Source organism: Lycorma delicatula, chromosome 3 (assembly GCF_047948215.1).
Source record: "Lycorma delicatula isolate Av1 chromosome 3, ASM4794821v1, whole genome shotgun sequence".
Classification (NCBI taxonomy): domain Eukaryota; kingdom Metazoa; phylum Arthropoda; class Insecta; order Hemiptera; family Fulgoridae; genus Lycorma; species Lycorma delicatula.
This window is the reverse complement of record NC_134457.1, coordinates 26,598,640-26,614,854: the sequence shown is the minus strand read 5'-3', so window position 1 is coordinate 26,614,854 and position 16,215 is coordinate 26,598,640. Positions and strand designations below refer to the sequence as shown.

Below are 16,215 nucleotides of genomic sequence, written 5' to 3'. Positions count from 1 at the left end.
AAAAGGTGGGGAGGATAAGCCATGGTGGGGGTCATCCAATGTGTTCATTCATGGTGGGATGACCTTAGTAGTAGTTGATTGTGGAATGATGGCATATAATGAGTATGTGCACTGTTGAAGAGCATTTATTAGGTTGTGTGTGGGTTCATGAACGTCCACACACTTGGAGAATATTATGAATAACTTCTTTGTGCATTTTGGGAAATCATCACCATTACAGCAAATGTTACTGACATAGGAGAAGAAGGCTTTTGCATTGGAAAGTGTTCTTGATGCACCACGTAATGGGATGTCGAGTACTTGAGCTGAGACATGTTGCTGTGGAGACATCGATTCAACAATCTCCGATGAAATCAATGCCCAGACGTTCTGGAGAATTAAGCATTACAAGATGGACAGTGCGAGACTGTATGCAGAAGGACTTAAAAGTTAAATGTTTTCATCCAGTTACAGTTAATGAATTGAGGGGCAATGGCCTTGATCAATGTGTTTATGCATGTTAGTTATTGACTGAATGCTTTCTGAGAGCAAATATTAAAAAGAACGTCATGTTCTCTGACAAGTTTGCGATTTATTGAAGCTCCCGTAACTGAAATGTTTATTCTGTGCAAAAGACAGTATTTTTATTATCATTTTATAAAAATAAACATTTTTTCATATATTTGAATTAACATGCTGAGGTGAAAAAATATTTATTATAGGATTTTTTTTTTTATTTCTGTGCTTCTTAAATAAGCAAATAAAAAATTCTATTAGTTATTTAGATAAAAATGAATTATTGGCATGTTTTGAAAGATGTGATAGAACGAATGTTACTATAACGTCACTGTAATACTAGACTGAAACATCCTAGGGGAAAAGAGAACATTTTCATAAAGTGGCTCTTAAAAAAAAAAAAAAACAATATTTATGGCAACTAAACAAAGCTGTATTATTTAACCACTAGTCTTTAAATAAATTTATATTTGTAACTTTTACTTTGAATAATACAGAGTGAGCAACATAAAACTGTACCCATAACATAATCGCTGCAGAATCAGTAGGTTATGTTGGAATGAAATTTTATGATTGATACGCATAAATTAAATAAGAAAAACATAAAATATAATTTAAATGTTGCATTTATTTACCTTATTGTTACAAAAGATGTTCAAAATGACCACCCTGGACATCGATGCACTTTTGTCCTCAACTGATCATATTGAAAGTCGTCACACAAAATGTTGTCAATTGCATTGATTTCTCATTAATGTTCACCTTCAGTTCATTAATATTGTGAGGGATTAGATGCATAAACTTCCTTAGATTAGATGCAAAAATCACAAGTAGACCACTCTGGGGAACATAGAAGCTACCGTCCTCTGCTGACAGCTTGTTGTCTGTCTCCTTCAGTTGAAGCACAGTTGTAACACGATATGGTTTGAATCTTAATTCATGAAGAATATGACAAGATGTGTATTTAACACCAGGTTGTTGGGATAAATTGTGTAGAGTTTTTTTTGGCCTGGCAGTAATTCTCTTTTCAATATCAGCAATGGCCTGTGGAGTCCTAATGAAAGTTGCCCATTTCGTTTTGCATTTGAAACTGAACCTGTTGTACACCATTATTTAACTAAATCATGTATGCTATTCTTCGCTGGAATTCAGGCATTTGGAAATTTTTCTACATGTACTTGATGTGATTCTTCATACAACCCAGAACGAATGTAGGCCTCAACTGTAGCTATCCTCTCCTGGATTGAATAAGGTGTTTTACACAATCACAACTGCACTCACAATACTGCACCGCAACAAAATGTATACTACACTGACATGTAACCACCTGACAAACAGAAACAACAATTAGTAGTAACATATATGTACATCCACTAGTCATACTAGTTGTGTGAGAGTCTTTCATAAATAATGTTGGGTAGTGGTTTCACTATGCGTTCGGTTTTATGTTGCTCACTCTGTACAATTTAATATGTATATATCTTAAAAATATTATTCTTTTTTTACAGTTTATCAGCTCTATTTCAAGAAGCAGTATAACATATTTTGGACTGAATGTTGTTTATTTGATTAAACTTATTTAATGTTTTTAATGAGTAATGCACTGAAAATTAATTTTTAAATTTGATTCATATGTTGAAATTTACCATTTTAGTTTATTTTATTTTATATATAGTTTTAGAGAGAGGTTGTGAAGACTGATAGTTATATTAATTAATATAAGTTGATATCGATAGTAATATTATTAAATGTAAAGGATAGAATAACTGGATTCCTTATTCATTGATTGAAGAATTGAATATTTTTCAGATCTATTACAAATTTTAATGGGTCTGTGGTAAGAAGAAAACTGCTGGTCCTTTGTTAAGAAGGTTGACTATGCTCCATATGTTTAATGTTATAATTTAAATCTTGTCAGCTACTACATCAGTCATTACATCATTACATCAGTCAAGTTATGCCTGCTTATGAGGGGGAGTACTGTAGCCATGGTTCCTTTCTAATAATTTTTATCTAGGCTTCTTATAGCAGCTGATTTTAGCACTGGATAGGCTAAATTAGAATTAAGTCTGTTAGTGTTACATAATATTAAACCTTATTTATGACAGAATCCTAATCCATTATTCAGCTACAATGCATACTAATGTTCATTGGTCAGGAGTTGGAAAAAATCAATCTGCTGTCTGTATTGCAATATCTGTTAGTGAATGAAAAAACAACAAATTTATCTATCTGTTTTATATGTAATTGTAAGTGTAATATTTCAAGGATACTTGATAATAATACAAAATTTTTATAACATGATATCATGTCAGAAATTATTTGCTATATAAGAATTATTCTTTCTTTATGGTGCTATTACTGCTTGCTTAAACCAAATGAGTACTGTCAGCTTATATGATCTATTTAGTACAAGTAATAATAGATCTCTGTTACTTTTGTTTTGTCAGTTCATTTTAATTCATTTTTCTTTGCAAGGAAATGTTTTGTGTGGATAGGAGGGATTTAAATGCTGAAATTTTTCAAAGGTTCTGCATGTAATATAGTTTTAGTGTTTTACTTTATCATAATGAATATGATTGAATAGAACATTTAAAAAATGTTTCAGTTTCGCTGGGGAACAAAAAATAATTTTTTTTTTGTCTCTGGAAGAAAAATGTGTGATTTTGATATTATTCTTTCTTCTGAAATCAAATATGATATCGGTTTTTCCTCATCATGCAAGGTTTCCGAGAGCAGGTATTTATAATTTCAAACATTTTAATACTTTCTACATTCTTAACTACACAATATTCAAACATCTGACTCACTCAAAGTAAGAAGTTACGATTTTCTGCTATATTTTGCCTGTGGAGCAACCCTCTTGATAGTCCAACAACTATCGGCTAGCATATTAGGATTCCATTTGACCTGATACTTCAGGGCAAATACTTTTCCATAACTGAAATTTCCTAATGAAAGTGCTCCCCATACTAATTACTAACTGTACCAAGATTTTCCATGAAGAAATCTAGGTGCAAGTGCAGGAAGTGTACTTTTAAGGACATATTACAACCCAAATTTTTATAGATGTTATAAAATTGTTGACAATATCACGATAATTTTCCGCCTTTCAATTTCCCCAAAAACTCTGAGTAAAATTTTTGAATGCTTGCCAAGCTGGTTTCTCCAGTGGATTCAATAAATAGTTCCTCAAACTTTTCATCATGTATTAGTGATCGTATATGTGGACTCACAAATATTCCTTCTTTAATTTTTACATCACTAATTTTAGGAAACTTCTGTTTTAAGCATATGAAACCAGTAGTGTTGTCCATGGCCTTGACAAAATTCTTCATTAATCCTAATTTAATGTATAACAGAAGTAGATACACATTTTTAGGATTACACAATGGGTCATGTTTCACATTTTTCTGTTCAGCATTGAGCGATACACATTTAGACCATTCTTTTCTAATGAAATGGTTTTTTCTGTCCCTACTATCCCAATCACACAAAAAACAACAGTACTTTGTTTAACAAAGCTGCATACCAAGAATAAGTGCAATTACCTTCATATCACTACAAATATTCCATTCATACATTGCACATTGGCTTTTCCAATATAAATTAAAAGTTTTATATGTTTATTTTATACTAGCAGAGTGAGCCACAGGTACCGATAGGAATTTATTGCCATTATGCAGAAGCACAGCTTTTAAACTAACTTTCGAGGAATCAATGAACAAGTGCCATTCTGTTGGTTTATCTTCATTACAAAGTGTCTCCATAAGAGAAGAAATGTCGTTACAAAACACGAAGCCATTTTCTTCAAAAAACAGTCTTTAAATTCAAAATGATGATTACAATACATACATATCTTTGTACTCTTTTGAAGAAGATTCCATCCTTTTAGCCGGGAAGCAAGCATTTCAGACTGTTTTTTGGATAAATTTAAATCTTGTATGAGATTAAGATTTTCTTGAGTCAGTAAATGAGGCTCAGATAAACTGTCCTTTGTTCAAAAGTTGTGTTAACAGAATCTGTTTCTTTTTCTTCCTTGCTTCCATTAGACTCTGAGCTCTCTTTATTTATTGTCACACGTTCTGGAGGCAGCTCTTGGTACGGGCAGCTCTTCACAGTGTGGAACTGGTCTCATTACAGATTGCAAGTTAGGGTACACCACTGTATGTGTTAATTTTGAGTAACCTTTTTAATGTTTGTTAAACAGAAATAACAGTCAGAAGAGTGATCTTTGGGTTCCCTCCAAATCACAGAGATAGAAAATGGTGTGTGGCGTGTGCCATTTTTCCATGCAGTGAGAAGCCTAGAACATGACAAAAAACAGATATGTGGGGCCCAGGTCCTTGTTTGGTCCCTGACTTTACACCCAAAATAAAATTCATAACATTTTTTACTAAAGGAGTAAGGTTTCACCTTTGGGACTTGAGCATCACTTCACCACATACATAAGAAAAATTGTTAGAATGATTTGAACAAACTCTAGGCATTTTGTAACTAAAGACTAATTAAAAGAAATAAAGTTATAAATATGCAATATACAATAATTCAGACACACAAAGCAGTTACAATGACGTGTTTACTGGTTCACTAATACCTTACAACTGGCATCGTTCTGATGAGTGTGCAACACTAGGTCACATTGTACATGTCTATACACATCTGAACCTGCACAACAGTAGCAACACTACCCTTTGCGTTAGCTCATTTGGTCCCATCATAATTACAATGCTCTAATAGCTTTTACTTTACAGTGGACAAATGGATGAAAAAACTTTTTAAAATATTTAAAAGAATTAAAATAATAAAAAAACTGTGGGTGATGGAGAAATTCTGAATACATATTTGAAAAATATAAAAAACTGCATTAAATACACCTATTGGTACTCGTGTGACACAAATCATATTGATCAGTGTTATTATTAATTAATCAACTCTCAACTCTACACTGCCAGTTAGTCAGTGGATTTCATTATAGATAGAGACTTTATTATAGCTAATTCTATTGCAAATAGATTTTGCAAAGTCTGTTGCGAGTGGTTTTTTTTATGCAGATAAGTTTTATATAGCCGAAACTTTGGTTAACAGTAATTTTATCACCATTATCTTCTCTATCCTGCAAAATTACCTCATGAACACATTTAAAATTATGAACAGAAGTAGATATTTACCCAACTTCTTAATGCTTGGGGAGCCATTACTGAATTTTTCATTAAAATCATGCTTAATTTAATTTCAATTATGCCTTCATAATTTCTTTATTTTTAAAGTATTAATATTATATGAAATGAACAGCATATGAATTTCAGCGGAACTCCTTTTGTCTATAGAAAACACTTCATGATCATGTTCACTCAGGTCGACCATTTCTGAGATGTGTGGTTAATTGAAACCCAACCACCAACCACCGGTATCCACGATCTAGTGTTCAAGTCCGTATAAAAGTAACTGCCTTTAATAGAATTTGAATGTTAGAACTCTCGACTTCGAAATCAGCTGATTTACAAAGACGCGTTCACCACTAGTCTTTTTAACTGTGATTGTAGTAATGTTTTTCTGTAGTTTCACCTGATTTACGAAGTCAGAGTAAGTACATCGTGTATAATGTTTGTTACTTTCAACATTTAAAAACTAGCTAGGTCAGTAATTTACTAAATTTATAACAGTTATTTAGAATTCTTAGTTTATTTTTTGAATAAGCCTATAAGAAATAAAGTTGATTAATGTTTTCTTATCGTAACTGCTTTCCAGGACGCTGGTTTATAGTTCACTCTATGAAAAAAATTACTTTTGTATCTTTTGCAATCCTACAGTATAATTATCCCTACAGTAGTATTTATCAATAACTTACATGGAATAATGTAGTACCACCAAAACTAAAAAAAAAGTTCATAATTAATTTAGTTCAGTAGAAAAATAAACATCAAAAATTATTATTGCAAGGATAAAAATAATAATGATTATTTTATTTAGATTAGATTATTTTATTCTAATATGCGTTCGTGTAAAATACACACATTTTAGCCTTTTCTTAATCCTTATAAGACTTTACAAGGACAATAATTAGTTTTGAAATGTGTGAATTTTGGGCTGATGAATGTTTCAGTTTCTCCTTTATTAGGAGCCCATATTGTAGAGGATTGGAGTTTTGTTTCACAATTTGGTCTTGTTAACAGCAACAGCAGAAAAGATACCTCCTGCTGCAGCAGAATAGGAATGTGGTAAGCAGATCATTGCCTTAAAAAATTTTGTAAAATTTGAGATGATGTATCACCAACAGTATTTTTCATTTCAAAAGTAGTGTTCCAAAATTTCATAAATTCTTGATTCCTTTTCAATAACTCTGTGGACTTGGCTAACTCTCATTCCCCGCCTACATCAAAACACTTTTTGCAATTACATTAGGGAAATGTACAGTTAATAGCATGATACTAACACTTCTTTTGCAATTTTCTGGAATCAGCACAGACATATTTCTTAAAAGGGGATTGAAAAAATCCACCCTCTTCAAAACTTGTTTGCAGAATCCAAAATAAAAGGATAGACACTTGACTTAAAATTCCTTATGGTTTTTTCAATTTATTCCATGTTCTTCAGCTGCTGTATAAGAGCCTCTATAGGCAGTATAAGAATCTCTATTGTCTGCAAGATTTAAGAGCAAATGATGAAACCTATATGAAGTCTCCTGATACACTTTAAGTTTAGGTGTGTTACAAGTGGTAGGAAAATGGCCACAAATAAAAAAATACACCTTTATGACAGGGTCTTGAAGAGAATTTAAAATTGACTGGGCTTGCTCTATTCCATCTTCAACACAAAAATTAAAATAAGACAGTAAAACATTCCACTGTTCTACAATCCTTTGAACTACATAATTTATAAACAACCATCATATTTCACCTAATTTAAGTTATGAGCTTTAATGTTGAATCACCTTAAATTCTTCTAATCTTTCTGGTTTCTTTAGAATAAAATTGGATATGTCACTATAGAGCTCTTCAACAGCATGTGGAAGGTATTTGCAGTACAAGCTTGTGAAGTCTACACACTAACGCTGTGCCAAATGCATCTAGATATATATATAAATGTTCATTCAACTCTTTAAGCTTATTCCTGTTTGCTGCCCCATCATTATAAAGGCATTATTCTCTGTGGAGTGGTAAATCCTAACAAGTTTGTAAGTGGTACTTCTAATTCTTCAAGCAGCAAAATAATTGTTTTGAACAAAGATGAACTACTGACTTGTCAGTGATGCTTAAGAATGAGTCTTCATTTTTGACTCATAGCAACAGCTAATGATTTTGTAAAAGAAATGTTTACTGATTTATCAGCAATCAAAGAGAAAGAGTTTTCTGATAAGATATCTCTAGCATCAACCGCTAAAGCATTATTTATTAAATATAAAGCATCAGTGCAACCACATTTAATATTTTAATTATTGCACTATCAGGAGCGATTGCTTTTATTATATTAATGATGGTAATGTACCCATTAATTCTAAAGGAAGATTATTCTCTGCAATTTTGCTTCAGTAACTTTATTATGTAATGAGGAAAAGATGCTGTTAATAGACTGGTGGCTACACTAAAGATGGTGATTTGTATATTCTACATTTGCTTTATACTAAGGGGTATTTGCAAGTATATGCATAAGGCTCTTGCTACTGTTAATTTCAATATTACAGTATTTATAGTACGGCATTTGTTTTTTATCATCACTAACTGTATAGTTTTTTCTGTGTTTTTTCATCCTGATAATTATACTGTATATGAATTTTTTAGACTTACACAATACAACACTTACCACTAAAAATAATTATTAATACTATAGAAGTATAGTAGTAGTCCATCACACTACATATGCAACCCAAACACAGAACAAAATGAACTGAGTTTGTGATCGTGATCATAAAACATTTTAAGTACACTGATTTCTCTGGCAGGGCATTCACACAATGATGATTAAAATTTACATGTTAGTCAAGTTGAAAGGTAATACATTTGCTAATTAAAGGTCTTTGCACTGGCTGTCAAGGTCTCAGTGACCACAGGTAGAGGTAGAGCATCTGACTGGCATTCACATAACTCATCATCAAGTGAATGGGAAAAGAGATAAATAGTAAGTATGGGCAATCTACCAATAAAGAAAGTGGTAAGAGGGGCAGTAAAAGTTACTTCCAGGCAGCACGTGCTCATTCCACCCACAACTCATTGGTTTATAGTAATTTTGCCCAGGATGGAAACAGCAAAAGCATTTTTTGTTTTTTGTCATATTTAACTAAATTACTTCATAAAGTTAGAGGCCAAGAGGTCAAATAACTATATTTTTATCACTTTCCTTCTGCTTTGAAAGTTACTTAAGTAAAAGAGAGGGAGAAGTGATCTTTTTGTTCCAGCAAACACATATGCATACCAAAACTATTTTATCTGTGAAGACCTCTAGATGTAATAAATTATGTAATATTTACATTTCTATCAATAATGATTTTCTAACTTTAATCAGAATTCAAATAGATGTGATATCTTGATTACATGGTAGCTGAAGTGGAGGTTAGTTTGTACTTCTAAAATTCATTTTAACGAGATAATTTCTGCATATACTTTCTAAATATAATAATATTATAACAAATATTGTTATAACAATATTAAATTTCACACATAGCTTTTACTTTTTAAATAAGATTTTAATAAAATCAATGAGAAAGAAAAATAATAATATTGAAAAATATAGTACTATACAAAACTTTTTTATATTTGTAAAGTGTACATTGCAATATGTTCAACTTGTGAACAATAAGCAACCCCTATGGCCCAATTATATGAGGATGATATAAGTGACAAGCAAATGAAATGTAGTCTCGTACCAGACCCAGACCTACCAATCCTGAAATGTGTAGTTAATTGAACCCCAACCACCAAAGTACACCGGTTTTACTAAGATTAAATAGCTTTTACTAAGATTCTAATCGCAGAACCCTCCACTTCAAAAATCAGCTGTTGCAACAACTTAACCACAAGACCAGTCAGGTGTAATACAAATATATAATGATAAAATTAAATCTAAGTAATTTTAAATTATATTATTATATTTTTTAATTATTATATTACAGTATGCATCTAAGCTAATTTCTGGCTTATTATGCAACTACTAGTAAGGAAACAATGTTTCCATATACTACCGCAGGTAGAGGTTACGTCCCACTTAGTACCAATAAAGAAGCAGCTGGCTATTTAAGGATACTACCACCGTGGCACAATAAATGGGGATCTTGTTGGAAATTATATTGCCCCCATAACTGTTTGTGAGTGATACAATTTTCATGGTTCCTATCTCTTCAAGGAAGTAGGCAGTGCAAGAGAAGAAGCAGATTGAAGTAGTTAAAAGTCTTACCCAAGACCAATTAATTAGATCAATGTCAAATATAATTTGCAAATAACAAAACATAATATACTTATAAAATTAAAACCTATAGTATTATATAATATGATTCATAACCCTTTTCACTACCCAATTTCACCCTTGGTATCCCTTCATTCTAATATCATTCATTACTAACTCGTAAGTACAAAAAAAAACCTGACTGTAAGAAAATATACCATTAAATTGGATATTTGATTCTATGAGATCAACCCATCACTAGAATTGAAAACTTTTTTAATTTTTTTAAGAGGAGGTAATATAGGCTATATCATTAATGTAAATTTTACATTTTTAGAAGTATTTACGATACCTTTTTGATTCAAAAACAAAGTTATTTACCTCATAATTTTCACTTTTTACTGACTTTTGTATAGTTAAATAACTTTAAACAAAACTTTTTTAATTTACCCAATTTTTCTGTTTTTGCTATAAAAAAATAATGAACAAATTTTTCTGTTGTGTAATTAATAGCTACAAAGAGCACATTTAAAACATTCTAATAAGGTTCTAGCATAAATTTCATCATCCTAGCTCAACAAGTTTTTGAGAAAATTATACTTAAGAATTAAAGAATAAGAATTTTCAGAAATAGAACTGCATGAAGTAGTCCCTTACTAATTCTTGCTCTGTCAGTTTCTTCGAAGATATTTAGTGCACTATGACCAGGTTAAAATACTAAGTGTTTATTTAAACATAATTTCCTAAGCAACTTCATTGAAAGACAAGACAGCACCATATACTTCAACTTTGAATGCATAAAATCCAATGAAAACATTTTGGGAAGTCTGTTCCAGATGACTATAAAAAGATTCCATGGGATATTGGGTAATTACATGTAAATATTTCCATAACAGGTTTCTATCTGATAGGCTTTCAAAGATTGATTTGATAACTTGAGCTACATCTGGTGGTAAAGAATGTTTATGAGTACACTGCTCACCTGTGATTTTGCATCTATTGAATTTGCACCAGAAATTTTTCCCCAACAGGAATTTTTGGGCGGTCTTTGATAAATGTATATTTTATGTAAAACATTTCTTCTCATTTTCTAAACTGTTTAGGTTTCATCAAATAGCAAGACAAGACCAAAATAATTCTGCAAGCTGTTTATTTCCCTATCAGTCAATCTTCCAGTACCAAATAGGAATTTACATCAAGTTTTTTCCTTTGTAATCTTCAAGTACCTAAACGAAGGCTTTGCAATCACTATCACCCAGGTACTTTGAATTATTATTACTATTACTCGCAGATCATCAAATACTTCCTCCAGAATAGTTCATCCTAAAGCAGTACTTTCCACTTTTTCTTGAGCATTTTTTAAATTTTCAATCATATGGCAGTATTTTCTAAGTATTTCAACATCTATAACCTTATCTGTGTCAACACTGGTAGTATTTATTGAAAATTAACTTTTTATTAAGTAAAATTTTTAACAGAATTAATAATTCATAAATTTCAAATGACATCAAGAACAAGTTCTGGTACAAAAGAGAAAAAGGTAAGGGGAAAGACAAATTAAAGAGAGTTTATCAGTTGAAGATAAATTGGATTTGATTTTAAGCAAATCTGATAACATTGAAAATGAAATTTTAACTGAAACACGAAAAAAAGATTATCAATTGATAATATTGAAATGATACTTCCATAAATTCAAAAATGGAATAACATGATTATAATATATTTCTCTAATAAACTGTTGAAAATAAATGATGAAAATTTGAAGTTAAATAAAATTTGTCAAAAATTTTAAATACTAAAAATAATAATATAAACCAGTAGTTGAGAAAATATAATTGGGATCCCTTTGAGGAAACCTGAGCATATTTTTGATATGTTGAATAGAATATCACCTGTAATTGGGTTTCAGTTAAATGAAGTAATGATTGACAATTATCACACAATTTTTTAAAGAAATTCTGAAACTTGCAGACTACCTCTATTGAATTGTCAAATTTAATTGCTTTTGAACTAAAGTTGAGATCCTAAAGTAAAATTGTTAAACTTTCAATATTAGTTGGGAGAATTAATATGATATAACTTTGTTTACATGAATGAATCTATGTCTACTGAAAATTGGAGGCTTCAAGGTGGCCAGCTAAATCTATAGAGAAAAGTTTTGCTCCACAATGGGAAAATTTATGGTACTGTTAAATAAATAATATGTCTGCAGTTAAAGTTATAATCATCCTTATAATCATCTTCAGACTTAAATCCTTAAAGCCATGTACTGAAATACATATGTAATAATTAAATACATATTGTTAATGATAATTGGAATACAAGTTAAATCATAAATGTAGTGAAATAAGACTCTTAAAGGGGACTGCTGAGTTACTAAAATTACTTGTTTTTCAATTCCATTTCTGCTTGTGTATTATATAGAAACAGTCAATTACTTAATTATATAAATTAAATTACAGTACTTACTCAATTTTTTTTACTATATTTTAAGTTAAGCATTTTCACTTTGTATTCTATTGTATACCACCAGTAATTAATGAAGAGTTAACCTACGATTTGTTTAGGAGCTTCATACGAGTAGTGTCTTTCTCTGGATAGATAGATTGATGATTTTTTTCTTTTTAGTTATGGGAATGTGTGTGTGATAAGAGTGTATGAATGCGTGCGTGAGAGAGTTGTTTTGTCTGTACTTAATTGACAAGGAGATATTAGTGATATCTATGGGTGTGTGTGAAAAAATATGTTTGTTGTACATGTTATGCAAATTCATTTTTACTGGTTACTGGTTAGATGTGCATTTTTGAAGAATTTTGATACTTTTTTGTGTTTGGTAAGCAGCTGGAAGATTAAACAAGATATTGTCTTTCTATCTGAAACATGCATGAAATCAGTTGATGAGATGAGGCTTCTTTATATAGAATAATGGATTACATAATTTTTTGTGTGTAGTAATTTTTCTAAAGCTACTGGGCTTATTGTGTTTGCATCTGTTATGGAGGGTTTTATTTGTATGACAATAGATTGTATACTGGATACAGATGTTATTCTTTAGGAATATATTTAGTTTAGTTTTTACACTCTTAGTGTTTATGGCTGGAATAAGCAAAATTAGACTTGAAATTTGACCTTCACCTTCTTCTTCCTACAATTCCAACACGCGATACCTTATTAATGGTTAATATTAACATAAATATTAATGAAAGAATGGATAATAATGATTAACAATATCTACAAATACTCACTATGAATGAGTACAGCTCCTTAGTTAATTTTTATACTAGTTTTTTTTCTGGCGAAAAATGTTTTACCATTATCATCGCTCGGATACTAGAGTTACTGATAATAAGCTAACCTGTATTTATCACATTTTTTATAAATCAAGTTTATATAAACAAAATATTTATAATGTTGTTATTCTGACATTTTAATGGTCATAGGGCTGTTGCCATGCTATTTCTAAGGACAGAACTCAAAATAATTTTGTTAAGGATTTTAAAGAGGTTCTGGATTATGATAAATTAAGGTCATATTTATATGAACATGATTGCAGTAAAATTCTTGATAATGATGTTGATTTTCAGTTTTAATAACTTTTTTATATTTTATTACAGTATATTAATTAATCAAAATCTGTTATTTTAATTTATGCCATGGACAAAAGTTGGGCTGTTGTCCATGGCATACAATTTCTCAGATGGACTGTATAAGAAAGGGTGTAAAAATCCTCACAGCCACAAAATTATACTGAACACATTAAATTTAAAAAAAGATAGATGTGTGGATTATGGCAGCTAAAATTTAATATTTTAAAAATATTTATTACCTACTAAGAATCAGTGAAAAATTATAAACCCCTATACTGGTATGCCTACTATTAAAAATAAAATTTGTAAATGGTAATGTTGATTCTGATGAGAATGAAATTGTGAATATTTTTAATGGATATGGTTCTTGGAGCTATTCTATTTATAATATTTATTAATGACCTATTTTTACATAAATGTTATGGTAAAGCTATATGTTTTGCAGATGATACTGCTCTAGTATATTCATCTAAAAAACTTTTTAGATTTCTGACTTATCTGGAAAATTCAGGCTTATGGTTTTATGTCAATATATTAGCTCTTAATGCTTTAAAATCCCAATATCTAATTTTTATGTTTGCTTCCAGCTTATTAGCTCCATTAATATACGGTAATGGTAATTGTGCTCATACTCAATTACAATGCAACTGAGTCATCTCAGGTGAATTTTATTAAATACTTAAGGTTGATGGTAGATGACAAATTTTCATGGAATTTGCATATACAAAGTGAAAAGATATTAGTTTATATGCATTAAAAAATTTTATCATATAAAAAATATTTTTCCAATAGTGTCCTTCAACAAATCTACTTTTACTACTTTATTCAAAATTAAATTACGGATAGCACTGCTGGGTATCAACTGAAGAAAAAGAGAGATGAGATTACGACAGCTAAAAAACAATATTTTAAAAATATGAAGGAATTACCTGCCAAGAATCTGTGGAGAATTATAAATCAGTGAACTGGTATGTCTGCTATCAAAAATAAACTATCTGTAATATGTGTATATGGTAAAGTTGTTTCTGATGAAAGTGAAATTGCTAATAATTTTATGGTTTCTGACTTTTATGGTTAAAAGATTTCTGGCTTATTTCTTGATATTCATAAATCAACAGATACAGTTAAACATTTGCTTGTATTAGATAAAATGTATAGTGCAGACATTAAAGGTTTAGCTTTAAAATGTTTTGCATATTATCTGGAGGGCCGAAGTAACTGCATATTTGTGCGCGATTGTTAGCAATATCCTGTAGGTGAACTGTGGAGTCTCCTCAGGAATCAGTTCTTAAGCATATTCTATTCATAATGTTTATTAATGATTTGTTTTCGCATATATTTTATGGTAAAGCTTATTAGATTCATTAATAACCAAAATGTTGATTGCAATCATATTAAATTTTAATTGTATTAAATGGTATCTTTATTGACACCAACCTGATACAAATGTAAAGATATTTACATTTTTCTCTCACTATATATCTACTAACAGTGTTGTCTTAAGTGAGAGAAAAATGACTGAAGAAAATAGTGCATATGTGTTGTTAAGTGTATTAAGGGTTTTTTATTTTAATTTTTTATTTATTAAATTGTTGATCTGATACTCTTACCTATATGGTCAAGCTTTAGCTCTGTGGGTAGTAAACTACTAGACCTACTCACTGGGTTATACTTCATGGGTTTCTTGTGTTTTTCATGTATGTATTATGAATTGATGCAGTTGAAAATAAATAAATTTATTGTTATTACTATTGTCTATTTTATTCGCGAGGAACTAATGAAATCAGTTATGAAACTGTACTTACATTCTTTAAGTTTGACATAACCTACAAATATCACCTCAACTTATATTTAAACAAGCACAGTGTCATATAACACTTCACATACTAACTTTCTCTTTTTCATTTATTCCTCGATCACCTGCAGGTTTTTTAAATATATAATTGGATTTTCGGTGTCTTTTTTTGTAGTTAGCCATAAAAACAAAATAAACAAATAACTCATAATTTATAGACAACCACAGCCAGTGTTTACTGGATATTGCCGTAATAATTCTAGCAAGAGTATGAAATACTATTTTAGTATAGTTTATTATTCAAAAAGAATTTTTACTAAAATACTAGGCAAGTAAATGCTCGCGCAAGGTAATATTTCGGGAACAAAGATTCAGAAAATTTAGTGTCTAAGTTATTACATCTATTTTATGTGGTACCTGAATATTTATAATTGAATTAGGAAAAAATGAAAATCAAAACAAATTACCAAACTTTGAGTACGACTTCCTCTTTGAAGTAAAAGATAAATTTGAACCGATAGATATTGGTAATCGAAGCTGCAAAAGACTTAAAAATTTTATCGTATAAAAACTATTTTTCCAATAGTGTCCTTCAACAAACTACTTTCTTCAAAATTAAATTATGGGTAGGAATGTTATCCATAATCTTAAGTCTGTTTTAAGCTGCTAAAGCTGTAGACTTCTTACTGAGCAGTATTTTTTGTTTTTAATGTAAACCTCTATTCACAGGATAAACTTACTCTCGTTTTTTTGAGATGCGTTTTACTCTCAGAAAAATAAAAGTACCACATCGACGAGGGAGATTCAGAGCCGTCTTGCCCCAACAAGTCTCTCCCTCCTGCTTCCTTAATTTGCAAAAATCAGATTGCATTAATAAAACTTTTTTTTCCAAAATATTATCTGCCTTAAAATAACTAAAAATTATGTAGTGGGAAGTTCATATGTTAATCTTAGTGGATA

At 30.3% G+C, this 16,215-nt stretch overlaps 1 long non-coding RNA gene across 2 annotated transcripts; it reads right to left on the bottom strand.

Moving 5' to 3' along the window:
• Nucleotides 1-1,103: 1,103 nt before the first annotated feature.
• LOC142321473 (uncharacterized) lies at nucleotides 1,104-15,502 on the bottom strand. 2 transcript variants are annotated; one of them, XR_012755641.1, is made up of 2 exons: nucleotides 15,266-15,502; nucleotides 1,104-1,822 (listed from the first exon to the last, which is right to left on the bottom strand). It is a non-coding gene; the product is annotated as an uncharacterized LOC142321473 (long non-coding RNA). The 2 variants fall into 2 exon arrangements; XR_012755642.1 differs by having other exon boundaries at nucleotides 15,352-15,502.
• Nucleotides 15,503-16,215: the final 713 nt, after the last annotated feature.